Source organism: Oncorhynchus masou, unplaced genomic scaffold (assembly GCF_036934945.1).
Source record: "Oncorhynchus masou masou isolate Uvic2021 unplaced genomic scaffold, UVic_Omas_1.1 unplaced_scaffold_5296, whole genome shotgun sequence".
Classification (NCBI taxonomy): Eukaryota; Metazoa; Chordata; class Actinopteri; order Salmoniformes; family Salmonidae; genus Oncorhynchus; species Oncorhynchus masou.
Genome location: NW_027011704.1, coordinates 1 through 17,804, shown reverse-complemented (window position 1 = coordinate 17,804; position 17,804 = coordinate 1). Strand labels below are relative to the sequence as shown.

General features: G+C 46.0%; 2 long non-coding RNA genes across 2 annotated transcripts; both read left to right on the top strand.

Moving 5' to 3' along the window:
* The first annotated feature begins 1,273 nt into the window (after positions 1-1,273).
* On the top strand, positions 1,274-12,489 carry LOC135535904 (uncharacterized). Its single transcript, XR_010454906.1, has 3 exons — positions 1,274-1,416; positions 8,012-8,036; positions 12,438-12,489. It is a non-coding gene; the product is annotated as an uncharacterized LOC135535904 (long non-coding RNA).
* A 269-nt stretch (positions 12,490-12,758) lies between these two features.
* Positions 12,759-15,344, top strand: LOC135535903 (uncharacterized). The gene is made up of 3 exons (XR_010454905.1): positions 12,759-12,773; positions 12,881-12,961; positions 15,075-15,344. It is a non-coding gene; the product is annotated as an uncharacterized LOC135535903 (long non-coding RNA).
* Positions 15,345-17,804: the final 2,460 nt, after the last annotated feature.

Below are 17,804 nucleotides of genomic sequence, written 5' to 3'. Positions count from 1 at the left end.
AACAACTCAAATAGATATCTGCCATGTTGTTTAGTCAGAAGTCAGAAATAACATTATAAATATTCACTTACCTTTGAGGATCTTCATCCAGAATGCACTCCCAGGAATCCCAGTTCCACAATAAATGTTTGATTTGTTCGATAAAGTCCATAATTTATGTCCAAATACCTCCTTTTGTTCGCGTTTAGCCCCAGTAATCCAAATTCATGACGCGTGATCACTAGGTGCAGACGAAAAGTCAAAGTTACGTTACAGTCCGTAGAAACATGTCAAACGAAGTTTTTAGAATCAATCTTAGATGTTTTGTATCATAAATCTTCAATAATGTTCAAACCAGAGAATTCCTTTGTCTGTAGAAATGCAATGGAAAGCAAGGTAACTCTCATCTGAAGCACGCGGTCGACTCTGCCTATCTTCATCCCTCTGACTCAATCCCCTCATCCACCCCACTTCACAGTAGAAGCATCAAACAAGGTTCTAAAGATGGTTGACATCTAGTGGAAGCCTTAGGAAGTGCAATATGACCAAATAGATACTGTGTATTCATATGACAATGAGTTGAAAAACTACAATCCTCAATTTCCCACTTCCTGGTTGGATTTTTCTCAGGTTTGCCTGGTAAGAGTTCTGTTATACTCCCAGACATCATTCAAACAGTTTTAGAAACGTCAGTCTTGTCTATCCAATACTACTAATAATGTGCATATATAGCACCTGGGACTGAGTAGCAGGCAGTTTACTCTGGGCACGCTTTTGATCCAGAGCATTGAAAATGCTGCCCCTAGCCCAATGAAGTTAACTAGTCTAAAATGAAGGGAAACTAGAACTAGTTATCTAGTTGTAGTTTCCTTCCATCTAGACTAGTTATCTAGTTCTAGTTATCCAGTTCTAGTTTCCTTCCATCTCGACTAGTTATCTAGTTGTAGTTTCCTTCCATCTAGACTAGTTATCCAGTTCTAGTTTCCTTCCATCTAGACTAGTTATCTAGTTGTAGTTTCCTTCCAATCTAGACTAGTTATCTAGTTGTAGTTTCCTTCCTTCCATCTAGACTAGTTATCTAGTTCTTCCTTCCTTCCTTCCTTCCTTCCTTCCTTCCTTCCTTCTAGACTAGTTATTTGGTTGTAGTCTTGAGGACTGTCCCAGTCATATGTCCTTGCGTTATTGCTATAATCCCAACAAGCAAGGCTACTGTATTACTTGCTCTGTACTATGAATGAGTTTGTGTGCCTGCGTGGTTGTGTGCGTGCATGTCTCCTTCCACCAGGAGGGGGAGAGTTGATGGTGGAGCCGTCCAGTAAGGAGGACGCCCAGCGGTTGTGGCAGATGGAGAGAGAGCGTATGCAGGAGACGATGAGACAACAGAAACAACAGATGATGGAGGACAACAAGTGGCTGACCAAGGAGGAGAGACTCCTGGTGGGCAATATACCTCCGACCTTTAAACCCCTAGACCTAGTCCACCTTAACCAGCCCCATTTCCAACCTAAGGACCGGCCCCCTATCCACACTAGCAACCATCTCCTGGTCTGTCCTAACAACCGACCCTTAGAATGCCCTGCCAACAATCCCCTAGTCCTAACAACAGTCTCGGATTCCAAATAACAATCCTGCAGCCCTAACAACAAATCCATAGTCCTAATAACTGTCCCATAGTCCTAATAACTGTCCCATAGTCCTAACAACAGTCCCATAGTCCTAACAACCACCCTGTAGTCCTAACAACAACCATCTTGTAGTCCTAACAACCACTCTGTAGTCCTAACAACAATCTCGTAGTCCTAACAACCACCACGTAGTCCTAACAACCATCTCATAGTCCTAACAACCATCCTGTGTTCCACTTCACAACCACTCATAGTCCTAACAACCATCTCGTAGTCCTAAAAACCACCCCGTAGTCCTAACAACCATCTCATAGTCCTAACAACCATCCTGTGTTCCACCCTTACAACCATCCCGTAGTCCTAACAAGCAACCTATAGTCCATCCTACCAACCATCCTGTATTCACCCTAACAACCATCCTATATTCACCCTAACAACCATTCTGTAGTCCTAACAACCACCCCCTAGTCCATCCTAACAATCCCCTGGTAGTCCTAACAACCATCCCCTACTCCATCCTAACAATCACCCGGTAGTCCTAACAACCATCTGGTATTCCATCCTAACAACCATCCCCTTGTACATCCTAACAATCATCCCATATTTCTAGTAACTATAACTCATATATATATATATATATATATATATATAAATAAATAAGCCTATAACTCTGTTCTGTAAATTGACGTGAGGACCATGGGGTCCGTGGCCAGTTGTGGGTCAGTGTTGATATTGTGTCGAATGAATCGGAACCTACATGTTTCTTTACAGGGCCCCATGGGACAGGAGGGCCCCACCAACCCACTGGTATATGTAACATAAGATACTGTTTATTATAAGACGTTATAATAACGGCTAATAGATAACAAGTTATTAAGCATTATATCTGCACGTGCAGTGTTTACTGTATGTTATCATTTTCTATTGTTTTAGTTGCAGTTCGATCCATTTACTTGAGTTCGCAAGGATTTTTTCATAACTAACTTTACTGTACTGTGAAATTACAGAATGTTTAAACTGTAGTGTAGCTGTATACAGGGGTATGGTTATCAAAACATTTGAATCAAATGTTATTTGTCACATGCTTCGTAAAGAACAGGTGTTGACTGTCAGTGAAATGCTTACGTACGGGTCCTACCCAACAATGCAAAGAGAAAGATAAAGAATTAAAAAATTACAAATAACAAAGAAATAGTGACAAGAGGACTAAAATAAAACCAAGTGAATAACGAATCACAAGAAGAAAAAAAACATGGCTATTTTTTAAAGTTTAAAGTTGCAAGTGATTTAAGAAGAAATTCTTATTAACAGTGACGGCCTAGGAACAGTGGGTTCACTTCCTGGTTCAGGGGCAGAACAACAGATTTTTACCTTGTCAGCTCAGAGGATTCGATCAAGCAACCTTTCGGTTACTGGCCCTATGCTCTAACCACTCGGCTACCTGCCATGCTATAACAGGGAGTACCAGGAAGATCAAGTACTGAGTCAATGTGCAGGGGTACGAGGTAATTGAGGTAGATACAGTGCCTTCGGGAAATATTCAAACCTCTTGACTTTTCTACGTTTTGTTACGTTACAGCCTCATTCTAAAATTGATTAAATATTTTTCTCATCAATCTACACAAAATACCCCATAATGACATCACAATACCCCAGATTTTTTAAATTCTTGCAAATGTATTACAAATAAAAAACTGATATCACATTTACATAAGTACTCAGACATTTTAATCAGTACTTTGTTGAAGCACTTTGGCAGTGATTACAGCATTTAGTCTTCATGGTTAGGATGCTACAAGCTTGGCACACCTCTATTTGGGGAGTTTCTCCCCATTCTTCTCTGCAGATCCTCTCAAGCTCTGTCAGGTTGGATGGGGAGAGCTGCTGCACAGCTATTTGTAGGTCTCTCCAGAGATGTTGGATCGGAGTTCAAATTCAAGCTCTGGCTAGGCCACTCAAAGACATTCAGAGACTTGTCCCGAAGCCACTCAGCATTGTCTTGGCTTTGTGTTAGGTCGTTGTCCTGTTGAGAGGTCAACCTTCGCCCCTTTGACCTCATGGCTTGATTTTTGCTCTGACACGCACTGTCAACTGTGAGACCTTAAATAAACAGGTGTGTGCCTTTTCAAAATCATGTCCAATCAATGGAATTTACCACAGGTGGACTCCAATCAAGTTGTAGAAACATTTCAAGGATGATCAATCGAAAACAGGATGCACCTGAGCTCAATTTCGAGTCTCATAGCAAAGGTTCTAAATACTTATGTAAATAAGGTATTTCTGAAACTAGTTTTCGCTTTGTCGTTATGGGGTATTTGGGGCTTTGTCGTTATGGGGTATTTGGGGCTTTGTCGTTATGGGGTATTTGGGGCTTTGTCGTTATGGGGTATTTGGGGCTTTGTCGTCATGGGGTATTTGGGGCTTTTGTCGTCATGGGGTATTTGGGGCTTTTGTCGTCATGGGGTATTTGGGGCTTTTGTCGTCATGGGGTATTTGGGGCTTTTGTCGTCATGGGGTATTTGGGGCTTTTGTCGTCATGGGGTATTTGGGGCTTTTGTCGTCATGGGGTATTTGGGGCTTTTGTCGTCATGGGGCATTTGGGGCTTTTTGTCGTTATGGGGTATTTGGGGCTTTTGTCGTTATGGGGTATTTGGGGCTTTTGTCGTTATGGGGTATTTGGGGCTTTTGTCGTCATGGGGTATTTGGGGCTTTTGTCGTCATGGGGTATTTGGGGCTTTTGTCGTCATGGGGTATTTGGGGCTTTTGTCGTCATGGGGTATTTGGGGCTTTGTCGTTATGGGGTATTTGGGGCTTTTGTCGCTATGGGGCATTTGGGGCTTTGTCGTTATGGGGTATTTGGGGCTTTTGTCGTTATGGGGTATTGGGGCTTTTGTCGTTATGGGGTATTTGGGGCTTTTGTCGTTATGGGGTATTTGGGGCTTTTGTCGTTATGGGGGTATTTGGGGCTTTGTCGTTATGGGGTATTGGGGCTTTGTCGTTATGGGGTATTTGGGGCTTTGTCGTTATGGGGTATTTGGGCTTTGTCGTTATGGGGTATTTGGGGCTATGTCGTTATGGGGTATTTGGGGCTTTGTCGTTATGGGGTATTTGGGGCTTTTGTCGTTATGGGGTATTTGGGGGCTTTGTCGTTATGGGGTATTTGGGGCTATGTCGTTATGGGGTATTGGGGCTTTGTCGTTATGGGGTATTTGGGGCTTTGTCGTTATGGGGTATTTGGTGCTTTGTCGTTATGGGTATTTGGGGCTTTGTCGTTATGGGGTATTTGGGGCTTTGTCGTTATGGGGTATTTGGGGCTTTGTCGTTATGGGGTATTTGGGGCTTTGTCGTTATGGGGTATTTGGGGCTTTGTCGTTATGGGGTATTTGGGGCTTTGTCGTTATGGGGTATTTGGGGCTTTGTCGTTATGGGGTATTTGGGGCTTTGTCGTTATGGGGTATTTGGGGGCTTTGTCGTTATGGGGTATTTGGGGCTTTGTCGTTATGGGGTATTTGGGGCTTTTGTCGTTATGGGGTATTTGGGGCTTTGTCGTTATGGGGTATTTGGGGCTTTGTCGTTATGGGGTATTTGGGGCTTTTGTCGTTATGGGGTATTTGGGGCTTTTGTCGTTATGGGGTATTTGGGGCTTTGTCGTTATGGGGTATTTTGTATAGATTGATGAGGGAAACATGTATGTAATCCATTTTAGAATAAGGCTGTAACGTAACAAAATGAGGAAAACGTCTGAATACTTTCCGAATGCGCTGTGATCAACTGTTGGTATTTTCTCTATAAACACTTTATTAGGGTAATAGCAAAATAAATCATCTTTTGTGAATTATTGATGTGCTGTAGCTATTATTAGGCTTAGCTACTGTAGCTCAATGAAGGCGGTGCTCCAACGTATTCCAACAGTTGAACTTGAAGTGAGGAAGAATGTAGATCTACCAGAGTTACTCCTTTAACCTAACAATATAACTCCGGTTACTAGTCCAATGCTCTAACCACTAGGCTACCCTGCCGCCCTAATCATCATGTCATCAGCAAACTTGATGATGGTGTTGGAGTCGTGTTAGGCCATGCAGTCGTGGGCGAACAGTGAGTACAGGAGGGGATTAAACACCGCCGCTGATGGGCCACCGTGTTGATGGTCAGCGTGTGTTGTATGTCTGGTGGTGGCCCGGCAGAAAGTCCACGATCCAGTTGCATAGGGAGGTGTTCAGTCCCAGGGTCCTGAGCTTGGTGATGAGCTTAGAGGGGATTATGGTGTTGAATGCTGAGCTGTAGTCAATGAACAGCATTCTTACGTAGGTGTTCCTTTTCTCCACGTGGGTGAGGGCAGTGTGAAATGCAATAGAGATTCCATTCTTTGTGGATTTGTTGGGGCGGTATGCAAATTGGAAGTGGGTTCAGGGTTTTTGGGATGATGGTGTTGATATGAGCCATGACCAGCCTTTCAAAGCATTTCGTGTCTATAGATGTGAGTGCTACGGGGCGATGGACATTTAGACAGGTTACCTTGGTGTTCTTGGGCAGCTTGAAACAAGTTGGTATTACAGACAATCAGGGGTAGGTTAAAAAGAGTAAAGAGTGTGAGTCATTCTGGTATTCCGTCTGGCCCCTTGGCCTTTACGCATGTTAACCTTTTTAAGGTCTTACATTGGCTATGGACAGCAAGATCACACAACAGTTCCGGAACAGTCGTTTGGAACAGCTGTTGCTCTCATGGGTGGTTCAGTGTTGTTTGCCTCGAAATGAGCATTGAAGACATTTAACTAATCTGGTAGGCCTGCGTTGCTTGGCAGCTCGCGGCTGGGCTTCCCTTTGTAATACGTGATAGTTTCCAAGCCCTGCCACATCCACTGAGCATCAGAGGCGACATAATAAGATTTGATCTTAGTCATGTATTGACTCTTTGCCTGTTTGATGGCGCATCGGAGGTCGTAGCAGAATTTCTTATAATCGTCCAGCTCATTGAAAGTGGTCGGTCCTCTTTTTCCTGTAGTCCACTAACATCACTCTAACTTCAGGTTAGAGTCCCGCTCCTTGAAAGCGGCAGCTTTAGCCTTTAGCTCAGTGTGGATGTTGCCTGTAATCCATGGCTTCTGGTTGGGGTATGTACGTACGGTCACTGTGGGGACGCCGTCGTCATCAATGCACTTATTTATGAAGCCAGTGACTGATGTGGTAAACTCCTCAATGCCATCGGATGAATCCTGGAACATATTCCAGTCTTTGCAAAAAATACCTGCAGTTTTGTATCCGCTTCATCAGACCACTTGTATATTGAGCATGTCACTGATACTTCCTATTTGAGTTTTTGCTTGTAAGCAGGAAGTAGGATGATAGGGCCATGATCTGATTTGTCAAAGGGATGGCAAGGGAGGGCCTTGCATGTGTTTCTGTGTGTGTAGTAAAAGTGATCTAGAGTTTTGTCGCCTAGTTTCACAGGTGACATGTTTCACAGGTGACATTTGTTTCATAGGTGACACACTGTTTTGGTCAGAGTTGGTAAAACAGATGACATTTTCCCTACATTAAAATCCCTGGCCACTAGAAACACCACCTCTGGATGGGAATTTTCCTGTTTGCTTATGGCCCTTTACACCTCGTTGAGAGCGGTCTTACTACCCACATCGGTTTGTGCTGGTAAATAGACTGGAACAAAAAATATACTGTAGATAAACTCTCTTGGCAGATAGTGTGGTCTACAGTTTATCATCAGGTATTCTAATACAGGCAAGCCAAAAAACATGAGACTTCCTTAATAACATTAGAGATCACACACCAGCTGTGTAAACAAAGAACACAACTCTCTTCCCCTCATCGTACTCGAGTCTGCCGTCCAAGTCTTGACTCTGCATAGAAAACCCAACAAGATGTATGTTATCCATGTCCTCGTTCAGGCACGACTCATAGAAATTACATAAGAGAGTTACAGTTTTTTTTTTAAGGTTGATAGGAGAGTCTCGATAGGAGCTCATCCAGTTTTTTTCTCCAGTGACGGAACGTTCGCCAATAGAACAGAGGGCAATGGCGGTCTATTTGCTCTCCGACGTAGTCCCGTCAGGATGTCGCCTCGCCTGGCACCTCTCTTACAGCCGCTTCCTCTTTCGAGTCCCGGTGATTAGGGCCTCGGTCCTGAGTAAGCAGAACGCCCAGAGCTCCTGACTGGTCGATGTAGACATCTTCATCCAAATTGAGTTTACTGATAGCTTCTGGATACCGGAACAGCAATGTTTTGGTCATTAGGAAATGATGGCAGAGATGAAAAAAAAAAAAGTTACGATCAGCATTAAAAAACAGAAATAGTAGAATTGTCAGACGGCCACTATCGACTGCGGAGCCATTTTCTTTATCAGGTCAATATAGTCACTGTCCTATAATCTTATGTTTCTCTCTGTCTGCAGTTACCAGAACCAGAGACTGGACATGGTGAGTGATAAACCTTCATTAAGAATATCCTAGAAATAGAATATCTGGTGGTATCAAGTGTATGTCTAAAAGACACAGCTTTCAGCTTCTCTCCTTCTCTCATCCCCTCTCCCCTTTTATTCTTGTTCTCTCATACCCTCTCCCCTCTTATTCCTGTTCTCTCATCCCTCTCCCCTTTTATTTTTGCTCTCTCATCCCCTCTCCATGTTTATTCTTGCTCTCTCATCCCCTCTCCCCTCTTATTCCTGTTCTCTCATACCCTCTCCCCTCTTATTCCTGTTCTCTCATCCCCTCTCCACTCTTATTCCTGTTCTCTCATCCCCTCTTATTCCTGTTCTCTCATCCCCTCTCACCTTTTATTCTTGCTCTCTCATCCCCTCTCCACCTTTTATTCCTGTTCTCTCATCCCCTCTCCCCTTTTATTTTTGCTCTCTCATCCCCTCTCCCCTTTAATTCCTGTTCTCATCCCCTCTCCCCTTTATTTTGCTCTCTCATCCCTCCCCTTTATTTTTGCTCTCTCATCCCCTCTCCCCCTTTACTTGTTCTGTTCTTCATCCCCTCTCCCCTTTATTCTTGCACTCTCATCCCCTCTCCACGTTTATTCTTGCTCTCTCATCCCCTCTCCCCTTTAATTCCTGTTCTCTCATCCCCTCTCCCCTTTTATTCTTGCTCTCTCATCCCCTCTCCACGTTTATTCTTGCTCTCTCATACCCTCTCCCCTTTAATTCCTGTTCTCTCATCCCCTCTCCACTCTTATTCCTGTTCTCTCATCCCCTCTTATTCCTGTTCTCTCATGCCCTCTTATTCCTGTTCTCTCATCCCCTCCCACCTTTTATTCTTGCTCTCTCATCCCCTCTCACCTTTTATTCTTGCCTCTCATCCCCTCTCCCCTTTTATTCTGTTCTCTCATCCCTCCCTTTAATTTCTGTTCTCTCATCCCCTCTCCTTTATTTTTTGTTTCCTCATCCCTCTCCCTTTAATTTGTTCTCTCATCCCTCTTCCCCTTTTATTCCTGTTCCCTCATCCTCCTCTCCCCTTTTATTCCTGTTCTCTCATCCCCCTCTCCCCTTTTATTCCTGTTCTCTCATTCCCTCCCCCTTTATTCTGTTCCTCTCATCCCCCTCTCCTGTTATTCTTGCTCTCTCATCCCCTATCCCCTTTATTCTTGCTCTCTCGTCCCCTCTCCTCTTTATTCTTGTTCTCATCCTCTCCCCTTTTATTCTTGCTCTCTCGTCCCCTCTCCCCTTTTATTCTTGCTCTCTCGTCCCCTCTCCCCTTTTATTCTTGCTCTCTGCGTCCCCTCTCCCTTTATTCTTGCTCTCTCGTCCCCTCTCCCCTTTATTCTTGCTCTCTCGTCCCCTCTACCCTTTTATTCTTGCTCTCTCGTCCCCTCTACCCTTTTATTCTTGCTCTCTCGTCCCCTCTACCCTTTTATTCTTGCTCTCGTCCACTCTACCCTTTTATTCTTCTTGCTCTCTGCGTCCCCTCTCCCCTTTTATTCTTGCTCTCTCGTCCCTCTCCCCTTTTATTCTGCTCTCTCGTCCCCTCTCCTTTATTCTTGCTCTCGTCCCCTCTCCCCTTTATTCTTGCTCTCTCGTCCCCTCTCCCCTTTTATTCTTGCTCTCTCGTCCCCTCTTTATTCTTGCTCTCTGGTCCCCTCTCCCTTTTATTCTTGCTCTCTCGTCCCTCTCCCTTTTATTCTTGCTCTCTCGTCCCCTCTCCCTTTTATTCTTGTTCTCTCGTCCCTCTCCCCTTTTATTCTTGCTCTCTCGTCCCCTCTCCCCTTTTTATTCTTGCTCTCTCGTCCTCTCCCTTTTATTCTTGCTCTCTGTCCTCTACCCTTTTATTCTTGCTCTCTCGTCCCCTCTACCCTTTTATTCTTGCTCTCGTCCCCTCTACCCCTTTTATTCTTGCTCTCGTCCCCTCTACCCTTTTATTCTTGCTCTCGTCCCTCTCCCTTTTATTCTTGCTCTCTCGTCCCCTCTCCCCTATTCCTGCTCTCTCGTCCCCCTCTCCCCTTTATTCTTGCTCTCTCTCCCCTCTCTCCTTTTTATTCTTGCTCTCTCATCCCCTCTCCCCTTTTATTCTTGCTCTCTTCCCCTCTCCCCTTTTATTCTTGCTCTCTCGTCCCCTCTCCTTTTATTCTTGCTCTCTCTGCGTCCCCTCTCTCCTTTTATTCTTGCTCTCTCGTCCCCTCTCCCCTTTTATTCTTGTTTCTCTGTCCCCTCTACCCTTTTTATTCTTGCTCTCGTCCTCTTCTCCTTTTATTCTTGCTCTCTCGTCCTCTCTCCTTTTATTCTTGCTCTCTCGTCCCCTCTCCCCTTTTATTCTTGCTCTCTCGTCCCCTCTCCCTTTTATTCTTGCTCTCTCGTCCCCTCTACCCTTTTATTCTTGCTCTCTCGTCCCCTCTACCCTTTTATTCTTGCTCTCTCGTCCCTCTACCCTTTTATTCTTGCTCTCTCGTCCCTCTCTCCTTTTATTCTTGCTCTGTCGTCCCTCTCCCCTTTTATTCTTGCTCTCTCGTTCCCTCTCCCCTTTTATTCTTGCTCTCTCGTCCCCTCTACCCTTTTATTCTTGCTCTCTCGTCCCCTCTCTCCTTTTATTCTTGCTCTCTCGTCCCCTCTCCCCTTTTATTCTTGCTCTCTCGTCCCCTCTCCCCTTTTATTCTTGCTCTCTCGTCCCCTCTCCCTTTTATTCTTGCTCTCTCGTCCCCTCTCCCCTTTTATTCTTGCTCTCTCGTCCCCTCTCCCCTTTTATTCTTGCTCTCGTCCCCTCTCCCTTTTATTCTTGCTCTCTCGTCCCTCTCTCCCTTTTTATTCTTGCTCTCTCGTCCCCTCTACCCTTTTATTCTTGCTCTCTGTCCCCTCTACCCTTTTATTCTTGCTCTCTGCATCCCCTCTCCTTTTATTCTTGCTCTCTCGTCCCCTCTCCCCTTTATTCTTGTCTCTCATCCCTCTCCCCTTTTATTCTTGTTCTCCATCCCTCTCCCTTTCATTCTTGCTCTCTGTTCCCTCTCCCTTTCATTATTGCTCTCTCGTCCCCTCTCCCCTTTTATTCTTGCTCTCTCATCCCCTCTCCCCTTTATTCCTGCTCTCTCGTCCCCTCTCCCCTTTTATTCTTGCTCTCTCGTCCCCTCTCTCCTTTTATTCTTGCTCTCTAAGTCCCCTCTCCCCTTTTATTCTTGCTCTCTCGTCCCTCTCCCCTTTTTATTCTTGCTCTCTCGTCCCCTCTCCCTTTTATTCTTGCTCTCTGCGTCCCCTCTCTCCTTTTATTCTTGCTCTCTCGTCCCCTCTCCCCTTTTATTCTTGCTCTCTCGTCCCCTCTACCCTTTTATTCTTGCTCTCTCGTCACTCTCTCCCTTTTATTCTTGCTCTCTCGTCACCTCTCTCCTTTTATTCTTGCTCTCTCGTCCCCTCTCCCCTTTTATTCTTGCTCTCTCGTCCCCTCTCCCCTTTTATTCTTGCTCTCGTCCCCTCTACCCTTTTATTCTTGCTCTCTCGTCCCCTCTCTCCTTTTATTCTTGCTCTTTGTCCCCTCTCCCCTTTTATTCTTGCTCTCTCGTCCCCTCTCCCCTTTATTCTTGCTCTCCGTCCCCTCTACCCTTTTATTCTTGCTCTCTCCGTCCCCTCTACCCTTTTATTCTTCTCTCTCGTCCCCTCTACCCTTTTATTCTTGCTCTCTCGTCCCCTCTCTCCTTTTATTCTTGCTCTCTCGTCCCCTCTCCCCTTTATTCTTGCTCTCTGGTCTCCCCTTTTATTCTTGCTCTCTCGTCCCCTCTCCCTTTATTCTTGCTCTCTCGTCCCTCTCTCCTTTTATTCTTGTTTTCTGTCCCCTCTCCCTTTTATTCTTGCTCTCTGTCCCTCTCCCTTTATTCTTGCTCCTCTCGTCCCCTCTCCCCTTTTATTCTTGCCTCTCGTCCCTCTCCCCTTTTATTCTTGCTCTCGTCCCTCTCCCCTTTTATTCTTGCTCTCGTCCCCTCTCTCCTTTTATTCTTGCTCTCTCGTCCCCTCTCCCCTTTTATTCTTGCTCTCTCGTCCCCTCTCCCCTTTTATTCTTGCTCTCCTGTCCCCTCTACCCTTTTATTCTTGCTCTCTCGTCCCCTCTACCCTTTTATTCTTGCTCTCTCGTCCCCTCTCTCCTTTTATTCTTGCTCTGTCGTCCCCTCTCCCCTTTTATTCTTGCTCTCTCGTCCCCTCTACCCTTTTATTCTTGCTCTCTCATCCCCTCTCCCCTTTCATTCTTGCTCTCTCATCCCCTCTCCCCTTTCATTATTGTTCTCTCATCCCCTCTCCCCTTTCATTCTTGTTCTCTCATCCTACTCTCCCCTTTCATTATTGTTCTCTCATCCCCTCTCCCCTTTCATTCTTGTTCTCTCATCCCACTCTCCACTCTGAAAACCAGCCCCGCCAGACAAGCCCCCGCATCTCACCGGCCCTAAAGCCCAGGCCGCCCCCTACAGCCCAGGGGCGCCCCTCGGCCCAGGCCGGCCCTACGACCCAGGCCGGCCCTCGACCCAGGCCGGGCCCTCGGCCCAGGCTGGCGCTACGGCCAGGCCGGCGCTACGACCCAGGCCGCCCCTCGGCCCAGGCCGCCCCTACAGCCCAGGCCCGCCCCACTGCAGAGCTAGACCGTTCAGATGATAAGGTGTACCAGGCGGTCATGGAGCTGGTCCAGGTGGTGGTGCAGCTGAAGAACGCGTGAACACACTGCAGCCAGAGGAGTATCACCGTCATCAAGGTAAGACATGGAGCTGCTGACCTCAAACACTGTATACTGATAGTAGTAATGCAGTAGCTATAAGCTATATATACAGCTTCATTATGAAGGATCTTCTCTCTCTCCAGTCTGTAGGGCTGACCTTAAGGAGTCTGATACGCAGTGTGGATGATATTCTGCCGACCCTCCACAAGTCCATTAGGACAGAGGTAAGAGTGATTACATATCATATTATTAAGCAGAAAACAGACCAGCGTCCGGACTGTAGTATAATATCTTTCTCATCCACTCTTCTGTCCTCTCCTCACCTCCCCTCACATATGTCCCCCTGGCCAATTTGAACAATGACATGTCAGAGTTGACAAATTGACTCCACTTCCCCACTCCCTCTCTCCCTCTCTCCCTTCTCTCCTCCCCCTGGTCAGATCGAGGGGACCCAGAAGCTGTTGAGCAACGACATGTCAGAGTTGACAAACTATTTCCTGTCTCCTCTTCCCCACTCCTCTCTCCCTCTCCCTGGTCAGATCGAGGGACCCAGAAGCTGTTGAACAACGACATGTCAGAGTTGACAAACTATTTCCTGTCTCCTCTTCCCCACTCCCCTCTCCCTCTCTCCTCCCCCTGGTCAGATCGAGGGGACCCAGAAGCTGTTGAACAACGACATGTCAGAGTTGACAAACTATTACCTGTCTCCTCTTCCCCTCTCCCTCTCTCCCTCCCTTCTCTCCTCCCCCTGGTCAGATCGAGGGGACCCAGAAGCTGTTGAACAACGACATGTCAGAGTTGACAAACTATTTCCTGTCTCCTCTTCCCCACTCCCTCTCTCCTCCCCCTGGTCAGATCGAGGGGACCCAGAAGCTGTTGAACAACGACATGTCAGAGTTGACAAACTATTTCCTGTCTCCTCTTCCCCACTCCCCTCTCCCTCTCTCCTCCCCCTGGTCAGATCGAGGGGACCCAGAAGCTGTTGAACAGCGACATGTCAGAGTTGACAAACTGTTACCTGTCTCCTTCCCCTCTCCCTCTCTCCCTCCCCCTTCTCTCTCCCCTGGTCAGATGAGGGACCCAGAAAGCTGTTGAACAACGACATGTCAGAGTTGACAAACTATTTCCTGTCTCCTCTTCCCCACTCCCTCTCTCCTCCTGGTCAGATCGAGGGACCCAGAAGCTGTTGAACAATCACATGTCAGGAGTTGACAAACTATTACCTGTCTCCTTCCTCTCCTCTCTCCCTCCCTTCTTCTCCCTGGTCAGACTGAGGGGACCTAGAAGCTGCTGAACAACGACATGTCGAGTTGACAAACTATTACCTGTCTCCTTCTTCCTCTCCCCTCTCTCTCTCCCTCCTTCTCTCTCCTCCCCTGGTCAGATCGAGGGACCCAGAAGCTGTTGAACAACGACATGTCAGAGTTGACAAACTATTTCTGTCTCCTCTTCCCCACTCCTCTTCTCCTTTTTCTTCTCCCCTGGTCAGATCGAGGGGACCCAGAAGTTGCTGGTGAATCAATCCACATGTCAGAGTTGACAACCATTTCCCGTCTCCTCTTCCCCACTTCCTCTCTCCCCTCTCTCCTCCCCCTGGTCAGATCGAGGGGACCCAGAAGCTGTTGAACAACGACATGTCAGAGTTGACAAACTATTACCTGTCTCCTCTTTCCCTCTCTCCCTCTCTCCCATCTCTCCTCCCCCTGGTCAGATCGAGGGGACCCAGAAGCTGTTGAACAACGACATGTCAGAGTTGACAAACTATTTCTGTCTCCTCTTCCCCACTCCCTCTCTCCCTCTCTCCTCCCTGGTCAGATCGAGGGACCCAGAAGCTGTTGAACAACGACATGTCAGAGCTGACAAACTGTTTCCTGTCTCCTCTCCCTCTCTCCCTCTCTCCCTTCTCTCCTCCCCCTGGTCAGATCGAGGGGACCCAGAAGCTGTTGAACAACGACATGTCAGAGTTGACAAACTATTTCCTGTCTCCTCTTCCCCACTCCCTCTCTCCCTCTCTCCTCCCCCTGGTCAGATCGAGGGGACCCAGAAGCTGTTGAACAACGACATGTCAGAGTTGACAAACTGTTTCCTGTCTCCTCTCCCTCTCTCCCTCTCCCTCTCTCCCTTCTCTCCTCCCCCTGGTCAGATCGAGGGCACCCAGAAGCTGTTGAACAACGACATGTCAGAGTTGACAAACTATTTCCTGTCTCCTCTTCCCCTCTCTCCTCCCCCTGGTTAGATCGAGGGGACCCAGAAGCTGTTGAACAACGACATGTCAGAGTTGACAAACTATTTTCTGTCTCCTCTTCCCCTCTCTCCCTCTCTCCTCCCCCTGGTCAGATCGAGGGCACCCAGAAGCTGTTGAACAACGACATGTCAGAGTTGATCAGTAAGATGCGTCTGGCCCAGCAGAACGCCATCACCTCTCTGAAGGAGGAGTGTAAGAAACAGATGCTGACTGCAGCACACAACCTGGCCATGGATGGGAAGAACCTTCTGGATGCTGTGGACCAGGCCAGGGTCAGGGCCAACCTGGCCAAGCCCAAACCGGAGACCCCATAGTGGGGTAAATACCCACAGGACACCCACTTCTTTTTTTTTTAACTGGAGGACGGGTTGAGCCAAGTATGTTATGGATTGAATGATGGATTCTGGGAGTCACTTATAGTACAGTGGTCAAGGTTTCCTTGTTGAATTAAGTGTGTCAGAATTAAAACCATCAGAAAAGATGACTTTCCTTTTTGCAATTGGTGCTGTGATTTCTGCATCATCCTCGCCGTATTCTTGAATCATTGTCATTTTAAATAGAGAGACTGTTTAGGTATCCAGGTTAATTTACTTCTAGGTTATTTTCACATGTTTCTAGTAATACTGGCCAGATCAATAGATTTATTAATTTGCATATGTGTTGTTTCATGGAATGTTTAATATTTGTTTCTAGACTAAGAGTTTGACCAAATAGATATAATACCCATTACCTTTCTGTTTTTACATCAGGTTTGTAGTATATTAAATTTAACTGACAGTATTGTATTATTTTTTTTAAATATAAGTAAAAGTATGTTTTCTGTGCTATGATAGATAATTTAGGAAGTTACGAAAATGCCAGTTAATATTTGAATATCCTGCACCTTCAATGTTTCCCTATCTGTATTCATCTGTATCATCATGGATGGAGACAATGGACCACCTTAAATAAACATGTCAGACACTGTGACAAAACAAGACCTTGGGGATTATACATCTTTAGTCAAAAAGGAATGAGTTACATATAATTGATCTTTAGATGGTAATTCATACATCTGTTGAAATTATTTTCATTTTTTTTAACTGGGGAAAAATGAAAACTGGAAAAATTATATCTGCATAAACCTATTTGAACTTGACGCTTATCTGCAATCCAATCACAAGCATGAACCAATGCAGGCGAAATCCAATCAGAACACGTCTTTACCATTCCCTTCCATGGTCTAGGCTAGTCTAGCCAACAATAACGGAACGCAAGCAACAAAGCAACAACACACTGTTTGGTGATGACAATAAGTACTCCGATGATCGTAATACATTTTATGAAAGGTGTTCTGACTCTATTTTATCTAAATAGGCTATTCATCTATCAACTATGTATTCAAATAGCTACAGTCTTAGATGTGTATTAGATTGAACCCAGATTGACATTTCAGAGCCATAAGGTTCTATCTACCTGTGATTGCACCCCCCCCCCCCCCCCTAATAAAACTGTTTTTACAACAACTTAGGATTTTGATACTCTGTACTTGTGCTCCTTTAAGGTCACAACCTTACTGGGTTATAAAAGAATTCACATCAAAACAATTCCGAGATCAAGGCTGTGTAAACTTTAACACTAATATCTCAGAACTAAGTTTTGTGCCGATAGAATATAGTCCCAATCGTTACAAAAAATTATATTTTGTGTCGTAAATGTTATTAACAAACATTTTTTTTGTGTTTTTTTTTGAGGATGTTCCCATTGTTCCCATTGTCTTACGGCCAATGTAAAGACTTCAATCAGTACTCTTGCTGCAAACTTTAAATCAGTTACTAAAATCTGACATTTTCATTCCTATCGACTCCCAAATTCCCAAAACATGCGTTTCTGTTTATACAGTATTTATTACCACAACAGCATGTGTTTGATATTGTTATGAAGCAGTACATTGGTAGTGCCAGTCATTCACCTAGTTACTTCCTCAGTTGTGTTTATTCCTATGTGGAACAGAAAGCTTCCACTAGAGAGCGCTGTTACTGTGCCCAACGGTCTTCTGCCTGCCTGGATACGATGTTCCGTAGCAGTTAATCATCTTCCTAAACTATCATTTTCTGCAAAAAAAACAACCGAGTGGTTCAAGTTACTGCACACCGTTGTCGTAGTGCTTGTTCCTCTGTGCCAGCCTGCTCCGGGGGCAGACGGTAGAGGTTAGGTCTACTGGTCCTAGGTGATGCCAGCCAGTCTTGTGCCAGGAATGGTAGATCTCAGGCCCAGACCCCAGGTCCTAAATCATGCTGGCCAGCCAGGTAGGAAAGAAGAGTCCAGGTCCTATATCATGCTGGCCAGGGAGGGAGGAAGAGTCCAGGTCCTATATCATGCTGGCCAGCCAGGGAGGGAGGAATAGTCCAGGTCCTATATCATGCTGGCCAGCTAGAGGAAGAGTCCAGGTCCTATATCATGCTGGCCAGGTAGAGGAAGAGTCCAGGTCCTATATCATGCTGGCCAGCCAGGGAGGAAGAGTCCAGGTCCTATATCATGCTGGCTGGCCAGCTAGAGGAAGAGTCCAGGTCCTATATCATGCTGGCCAGCCAGTGAGGAAGGAAGAGTCCAGGTCCTATATCATGCTGGCCAGCCAGGGAGGGAGGAAGTGTCCAGGTCCTATATCATGCTGGCCAGCCAGGGAGGGAGGAAGTGTCCAGGTCCTATATCATGCTGGCCAGGTAGGTAGGGAGGAAGAGTCCAGGTCCTATATCATGCTGGCCAGCTAGAGGAAGAGTCCAGGTCCTATATCATGCTGGCCAGGGAGGGAGGAAGAGTCCAGGTCCTATATCATGCTGGCC